Source organism: Arachis ipaensis, chromosome B3 (genome assembly GCF_059453495.1).
Source record: "Arachis ipaensis isolate K30076 ecotype BB chromosome B3, ASM5945349v1, whole genome shotgun sequence".
Classification (NCBI taxonomy): domain Eukaryota; kingdom Viridiplantae; phylum Streptophyta; class Magnoliopsida; order Fabales; family Fabaceae; genus Arachis; species Arachis ipaensis.
In genome coordinates, this window is record NC_142438.1 from 28,054,682 (window position 1) to 28,063,317 (window position 8,636).

Genomic DNA, 8,636 nt, shown 5'->3' on the forward strand with positions numbered 1-8,636 from the left:
TTATTGCCAAACCGTGCTCTCCCACCATTATTATTATTGAAGCCTTGATTAGGCTTCTATTGATCCTTCCATGAGAGATTAGGATGATTCCTCCATGAAGGATTATAAGTGTTTCCATAGGATTCTCCCATGTAATTCACCTCTTTCATTGCAGGATTCTCAGGGTCATAGGCTTCTTCTTCAGAGGAAGCTTCCTTAGTATTGCCTAATGCAGCTTGCATTCCAAACAGTCTCTGAGAAATTATATTGACCTGCTGAGTCAATATTTTGTTCTGAGCCAATATGGCATTCAGAGTATCAATCTCAAGAACTCCTTTCTTCTGAGTTGTCCCATTATTTACAGGATTCCTTTCAGAAGTGTACATGAACTGGTTATTTGCAACCATTTCAATGAGTTCCTGGGCTTCTTGCAGTCGTCTTCTTTAGATGAAGAGATCCTTCAGCAGAGTGATCCAATGACATCTTGGACAATTCAGACAGACCATCATAGAATATACATATGATGCTCCATTCTGAAAACATGTCAGAAGGACACCGTCTGATCAATTGCTTGTATCTTTCCCAAGCTTCATAGAGGGATTCACCTTCCTTCTGTCTAAAGGTTTGGACTTCCACTCTAAGCTTGCTCAACTTTTGAGGTGGAAAGAATTTGGCCAAGAAAGCATTGACCAACTTCTCCCAAGAGTTCAGGCTATCTTTAGGTTGTGAGTCCAACCATGTCCTAGCTCTGTCTCTTACAGCAAAGGGAAAAAGCATAAGTCTGTAGACCTCGGGATTAACCCCATTAGTCTTAACAGTGTCACAGATTTACAAGAATTCAGCTAAGAACTGATGAGGATCTTCTAGTGGAAGTCCATGAAACTTGCAATTCTACTGCATTAGAGAAAGTAATTGAGGCTTAAGCTCAAAGTTGTTTGCTCCAATTGCAGGAATTGAGATGCTCCTTCCACAGAAGTCAGAAGAGGGTGCAATAAAGTTACCAAGCATCTTCCTTGTATCTCCACCATTGTTGTTATTTTTGGCCATATCTACTTCTTTTTCGAAAATTTCAGTAAGGTCCTCTCCAAAGTGTTGTGCTTTAGCTTCTCTTAGCTTCCTCTTTAGAGTCCTTTTGGGTTCAGGATCAGCTTCAATAAGAATGTCTTTATCCTTGTTTCTCCTCATATGAAAAACAAGATAACAGAGAAGAAGAGGAATCCTCTATGTCATAGTATAGAGATTCCTTTATGTGACTAGAAGAATAGAAGAGTAGAATGAAGAAGAGAGAAGATGAAGAATTCGAACACAGAGAGAGGGAGAGGGTTCAAATTTTTAAGAAGAAGAGAAGTGTTAGTAAATAAATAAATAAATAGAAAGAGATGAGAGGAAGAAGAATTTGAATTTTAAATTAAAATAAAAGGAAAATATTTTTGTTTTTATTTTAATTATTGGTTAGTATTCGAAAATTAAAAAGAAGAAATAAAATAAAATTTGAAAACTAAATAAATTAATTAATTTAAAAGATTTTTGAAAAAGTGGTTAGTGATTTTCGAAAATTGGAGAGAGAAAAGTAGTTAGGTGGTTTTGAAAAAGATATGATTGAAATAGAAAACTTTTAAAATCAAACAAAAAGTCAAGTAGTTAATTGAAAAAGATTTGAAAATCAATTTTAAAAAGATGAGAAGTTAGAAAAAGATTTTGAAATTAAATTTTAAAAAAGACATGATTGAAATTTATTTTGAAAAAGATTTGAATTAGAAATTAAAAAGATTTGATTTTTGAAATTGAAGTTGATTACTTGACTAACAAGAAACTAAAAGATATGATTTTAGAATTTAAATATTGATCCCTTCTTAATAGGCAAGTAACAACTTGAATTTTTTTTTGAATCTAAATATTAATTGTTAGCTTTAATTATGAAATAAAAATAGGAAGAAGATTTTTAAAATCAAAGTTTTAAAGTTTTCGAAAATATATACAAAAATGAAAAAGATTTGATTTTTGAAAAAGATTTGAAAAAGATTTGAAAAAGATAGAATTTTTTAATTGAAATTTTGACTTTACTAACAAGAAACAACTAAATTTTAAAACTTTATGACTAAATCAATTCAAATTTTCGAAATTTATGAGCAAATAAGCAAAAGGTTTTTTTTTTTTAATTTTTAATAAGGAGAGAGAAAAACATAAAAATGATGCAAAGCACAAGAAATTAAGATCAAAACTAATAATGCATGCAAGAACACTTTGAAGATCATGATGAACATCAAGAACATAATTTTGAAAAATTTTTAAGACAAGAAAAACATGCAAGACACCAAACTTAATTTTTTTTAAACTTTAGACACTAATAATTCAAGAATGCATATGAAAAACAAGAAAAGACACCAAACAAGAAAATGCAAAGATCAAACAAGGAAATATGCAAGAATAACTTGAAGATTATGAAGAACTCAATGCATGTATTTTTTGAAAATTTTAAGAAATATAAAATTTTTGGTTTTTATGGTTTTGTAACTTTTTTTTGGATTTTTCGAAAATTATTTTTGAAAAAGAAAATAAAGGAATCCAAAATTTTTAATAAGAATTCTAGGAATTATGTAATGTTAGTCTAAAGCTTCGGTCCAAAATTTTAGACATGACTTAATAGCCAGCCAAGCTTTATGTGAAAGCTTCGGTCCAAAAGATTAGACATGGCCAGATGGCCAGCCAAGCTTCAGTAGAGCATTACATACAACAGCTAAATTGATGAGAAATCCAAAGAAGCTCTTCTAGAGATAAGTGGAAACCTCAGTCCAAAAGATTAGACATGGCTTAGCAGCTAGCCAGGCTTCACATATCATCTAAAACTCTAGAATTCATTCTTAAAAATTCTGAAGAACATAGAATAATTTATTTATTTTATTTATTATTTTTTTTTGAAAATTTTCGAAAATAAATAAAAATTAAAAATCTTAAACATAAAATAAAAGTACCTAATCTGAGCAACAAGATGAACCGTCAGTTGTCCAAACTCGAACAATCCCCGGCAACGGCGCCAAAAACTTGGTGCACGAAATTGTGATCTCAACGGCGCCAACAACTTGGTACGCACGATCGTAATCTCAACTCTTTTTCACAACTCCGCACAACTAACCAGCAAGTGCACTGGGTCGTCCAAGTAATAAACCTTACGTGAGTAAGGGTCGATCCCACGGAGATTGTCGGCTTGAAGCAAGCTATGGTCATCATTGTAAATCTCAGTCAGGCGGATTCAAATGGTTATAAGGTTTTGATAATTAAAATATAAATAAAATATAAAATAAGATAGAAATACTTATGTAATTCATTGGTGGGAATTTGATATAAGCATATAGAGATACTTTGTTGCTTCTGAACCTCTGCTTTCCTATTGCCTTCTTCCAACCATGCATTACCTCCTTCCATGGCAAGCAGTAAGATCCTCTCAGATGAAAACAAATCCATATGCACTGTCACCACACGACTAATCATCTGTCGGTTCCTGCTAGCGTAAGAATAAGACCATTGTCCTTTTGCACACTGTCACTTGTGCCCCACATTTGCAGGTTTGAAGCTCGTCACAGTCATCCCTTCCCAGATCCTACTCGGAATACCACAGATAAGGTTTAGACTTTCCAGATCCCAGGAATGGCTGCCAATAATTCTAGCCTATACCACGAAGGTTCTAATCTTAGATTAGAAACCCAAGAGAATATACTCCAGCTGTCGTCCACTGACTACGTTGAACATCATGTAGATCGCTTTGTGGTTGTCAGGCACGCGACCTTGGCTAAGCGAGTAACGAAGATTGGGTGATTGTCACGGATCACCCCTTCATTCTGACTTAACTAAATTAAGAACGAGAGCATATCTTGGAGAAGAAGTAGGCGTGAATTGAATAGAAAACAGTAGTAATTACATTAATTCATGAAGAACAGCAGAGCTCCACACCTTAATCTCTGGGGTGTAGAAACTCCACCGTAGAAAATACATAAGTGACAGGTCTAGGCATGGCCGTGAGGCCAGCCTCTCAAACGTGTACAATAGTCTATAGATGGTCAAAAGACCTAAAAATGATCCAAAGATATAAAATAAATCTCTAAAAATAGTTTTTATACTAAACTAGTAACTAGGGTTTACAGAAAATGAGTAACTAAGTGCAGATAGTGCAGAAATCTACTTCCGGGGCCCACTTGGTGTGTGCTTGGGCTGAGCATTGAGCTTTACACGTGCATAGGCTATTTCTGGAGTTAAATGCCAGCTTTGCTGCCAGTTTTAACTCCAATTCTAGTGCCAGTTTGGGCGTTTTATGCTAAGATGTTTTAAGCTGACTTTGAACGCCAATTTGGGCCATTAAATCTCAGGCAAAGTATGGACTATTATATAATGCTGGAAAGCCCAGGATGTATACTTTTCAACGCAATTGAGAGCGCGCTAATTGGACTTCTGTAGCTCCAGAAAATCCACTTCGAGTGCAGGGAGGTCAGAATCCAACAGCATCTGCAGTCCTTTTTCAGCCTCTGAATCAGATTTTTGCTCAGGTCCCTCAATTTCAGCCAGAAAATACCTGAAATCACAGAAAAATACACAAACTCATAGTAAAGTCTAGAAATGTGATTTTTGAATAAAAACTAATAAAAATATAATAAAAAGTAACTAAAACATACTAAAAACTATGCAAAAACAATGCCAAAAAGGGTATAAATTATCCGCTCATCAGAAATTTAGCCAATGATAAAAATTTGAAAATGAAGTTTTTTTCGTCTTTGTTAACGAAGAATGCATTTACTTGGTTTTCGAATCTTAGACTGAATTCGATAACAACATGGGCTCAGTTAGAAACTGCTTTTCATGCCCAATTCTATCGGGGTGAAATGAATGTAGCAATTACTGATCTAGTGGCTTTGAAATGTGAAGATGGTGAAACCATTGATGATTATATGTTTCGTTTCAAAAACGCTAGGAGCAGGTGCTATGTGTCTCTCCCTGAAAGTGAAGTGGTAAAAATAGCAGTTATGGGATTAGGGTTTTATATACGACGAAAGTTGCTTAATGTTCATATACCTAACTTGGCTCATTTGGCTGAGAGAGTTCGTCAGGTTGAAATTCTAAGGAAAGAAAAAGAAAAATATAAGAATGATGAAAGGAGGTTGAAGAGTAAACCTTTTTCTTGAAAAGAGAAAGTCTCTTATGTGGCAATTGAGTCCTCCGATGAGGAGCTCGAATGAGAAGTCTCTTATAGGAAATGCCTACCTTATGTTTGTTCTTTACTAAAGAAAATCCCTATCAATGAGAAGTCGAATGATTCAAAACTGAAAAGTGGAAAGAGATATAGTTTTGATATTTCAAAATCTAATCAGATTTCGATGTGTTGCATAAAGATAAACAGTTAATTTTACCTGAAGGTAGAACTTTGCTTTCGGTAAAAGATTTAAAAAGGGAAACCTTATTGTAAGTTTCATCAAGCAACTAGTCATTCGACTAACAATTGTATTTGTTTCAGGGATTTAATACAAAAGGCTATTGACAACACCCAAAAGCATAGGTTTGGATTTTCACACTAAAAATAGAATTTGTCCGTTGCAAGTATAGTCCAAACTCAACAATTGAACATCAATCAAATGTTAAATTGAATTCAAAACAAATAAGCCGAGAGTAATTAAACCTCAGGTCGTTCTCCCTAGGATGCAATTGGAAGTGTTGCTCTTTCGGTTGTAGAGGCAAAAAGGGATTTTGAATCAAAGAACTAAAGATTAAATGAACTAAGAAATAAAAGAACTAAGCAATGATCAAAATTGGGAATTAATGAAAGCAAAGGTAAATAGGATCAAAACTAGTGAAAATGCTATAAGTGCATGAAAAGAGCCTTGACTTGAGAATGAGGATCCAAGGAATCCTATCATCACCATAACCACAACTATGATAATTATGATGAATCAATCTCGCCTAGTTAACCCCTAACATCGAGGAGTAAGCCAAGCAAGCATAATTGACCTTAATCTATAAGTCCTATTAACTTACCAAACTAGTTGATAAAAGGCTAGCGTCAATAGAAACAAGAGTCAACTAACTACTCAAGAATTATCACTAAATGTCGGACATTATGACTCTAGTATCCTAGGAACTCAAATCCCAAGACAAGGTGTGAAAATCCTCTCAAATTCTAAAGTTGGAATTTTCACAAACACCTTGTGTGCATCAAAATAAAACATGGGAAATTGCAAGGAAAAATAGAAAACTATAACCAACTATCAACAATATCATCAAGAGACAATCCAACAAACATAAAAAAAACATGAAACATTAAATTCATCAATCAAAATTTCAAGAAACTCAAAATTTCAAATATGAACAAAGTAACTTGAACCAAAGGAAATTGAAGATAAAGACAATGTAATTAAAGAGGAATTAAAGAGTACTTACAATTAAAGAAGCAAAATCCAAAATCAAAGCTTGCTATAAAATGCTACAATAGAAATGGAAATGAAACCCTAGGAGAGCATTCTACTATCTACACTACTCCTACTCTTAATACTATGAAATTAAACTATCTAAGTGAGCTCCCTTGATATGTATTGAATTCCCTTTCATATAGCATCCAAATTCAGCCTTCAAGCCTTCCAAAATAGGCCAAAAGCCTCCAAAATTCGCGCAGCACATGTTTCATTAATGAAATCATGTGCAGGTTCCAATGCGTACGCACAGATGTGTGCGTACGCACACTTGGCTGAAATTTAACCTATGCGTACGCACATGTGCTTGTGCGCACGCACGCTTACTTGTGCGCACGCACACTTCGCTGTGTGTGCTTTTCCTTGTTTTCTTCATGTTTTCTCCCTTGTACATGCTTTCTTCCACTTTTGGCTTTCTATTCTTGCCTCCAAAGCCTAAAATTACTCAATGAACATGTCATGACATCAAATGGAATAAAAGTGGAATTAAATTGCTCATTTCAAGCACAAAAATGCATGTTTTCACATTTAGGATCAAATTGAGGACAAAACACAAAAGTATGCTATTTTGGTGCTTAAGTGTGAGTTCGTGTGCTAGAATCCATCCAAATTGAGTCAAAATATATCATCAAATAAGGACTCATCAATTTCCCCACACTTAAACGATAACATGTCCTCATGCTAAACCAACAAGGAGAATGATCAAAAAGGGGTAATCAACTTATTAAATGCAACTACCTATATGCATGCAAGTATGTATATACTATCCATACCTATATATCTATCTATAGTATCTATATGAAATTGGTGAAAGCAAACAATCAAATTTCCAAGCAAGTATAGACAAATAGGGCTAAGCAAGGAAATAATTCAATGCAATCAAAAATTTAGAGAATTGATTTAACTCATCAAAATGAAGCAACTTGCAAGAATACATGATAAGAGGCATGGAAACATAGAGTTGAGTAATTGAACCCTCACTAGATGTGTATACACTCTAAGCACTCGGTGTCTAAGGATTTGATCACTCAAGTCTCCTCCTAATCATGCTTTTAAGATTTTGCTTTTCATCTAACAATCAACAAGTAATTGATGCATGAATGCAATTATCATGAGGACTTATTAGGGTTGTAATGGGGTTAGGGTTAAGGTGGGATAGATATGGCTAAGTGGACTAAAGAATTAGATCTTTGATTAGCTCAAGTATCTCACTCAACCTATATCAACCAAATCACAAAAATGCATTCTAACCACCCACTACTTCTTTTCACACACATTCATGCCTTAGTTTCTATTCAAAACACATATGCATTTCTTATTCATTTTTTCATCATTTTTTTTCTTTTTCTTTGGGATAACTTTTGTCCCCTCTTATTATTATATTTTTTTTATTTCATTTTTTTCTATTTCTTTTTTTCTTTTTCTATGACAAATGCATATGGTTAAAGCAAATTGACACATGAATGTGCACCCATTTTTCCCACATTTTTAATGAATATCCAAAACAAAATTTGTCTCTACCAATGCTTCCCAAAGATTCTCCCACACTTAAATAACACACACACCTCAACCTAAGATAATCAAAGATGCAATTCAAGGTTATTCATAGTTTTCCGCCTAAGTTTGTGATGTGCTAATATCAAGAACAATGGGATAATTAAAGCATAGGGGTTTAACAATGGTAAATGCAAAGGGTAGGCTATATGGGTAAAGTAAGCTTTTATCAAAGATGGCCTCAATCATGCTCAATGTAATTCAAAACATCAATCATTGGAAATAAAGAATCAAACAAAACCAAGATTACAATCATAGAAGAGATATATCACACAATGAACAATATTAGTGGTTAAAAGGTGTAACCACTCAATATAGCTCAAAAACTCACAAGGTATTTGTTCTTTACTTTCTTCTATGTTCCACAAAAATTCATTCAAGCAAGTGTAAAAATAATTTTTCAAATCAATTCAATAGAAGCCCTTGAAATAAAATTCTTTGAAAATCCTTGTTGTTTTTCACCAAAAGTTATTTTCTATATGTATGTATGATGTTGTGATGGATGCAATTTTTCTAAATTTTCCTAGTTCTCTTCCTAATTTTTAACAATGCAAAAACTAACATGAACAATTAAGACGAAATTAAACTAGGTGCTATACTATTCACATCATCCAATCACAACTTCTAGCTATAAACTATATACCATGCAAAAAT

The 8,636-nt window shown here is 33.7% G+C and overlaps 1 non-coding gene across 1 annotated transcript; it reads left to right on the top strand.

Annotated features, from left to right (window-relative positions):
* The first annotated feature begins 520 nt into the window (after window positions 1-520).
* Window positions 521-624, top strand: LOC148570143 (small nucleolar RNA R71). The gene has a single exon (XR_015907969.1). It is a non-coding gene; the product is annotated as a small nucleolar RNA R71 (small nucleolar RNA).
* The last annotated feature ends 8,012 nt before the right edge of the window (window positions 625-8,636 follow it).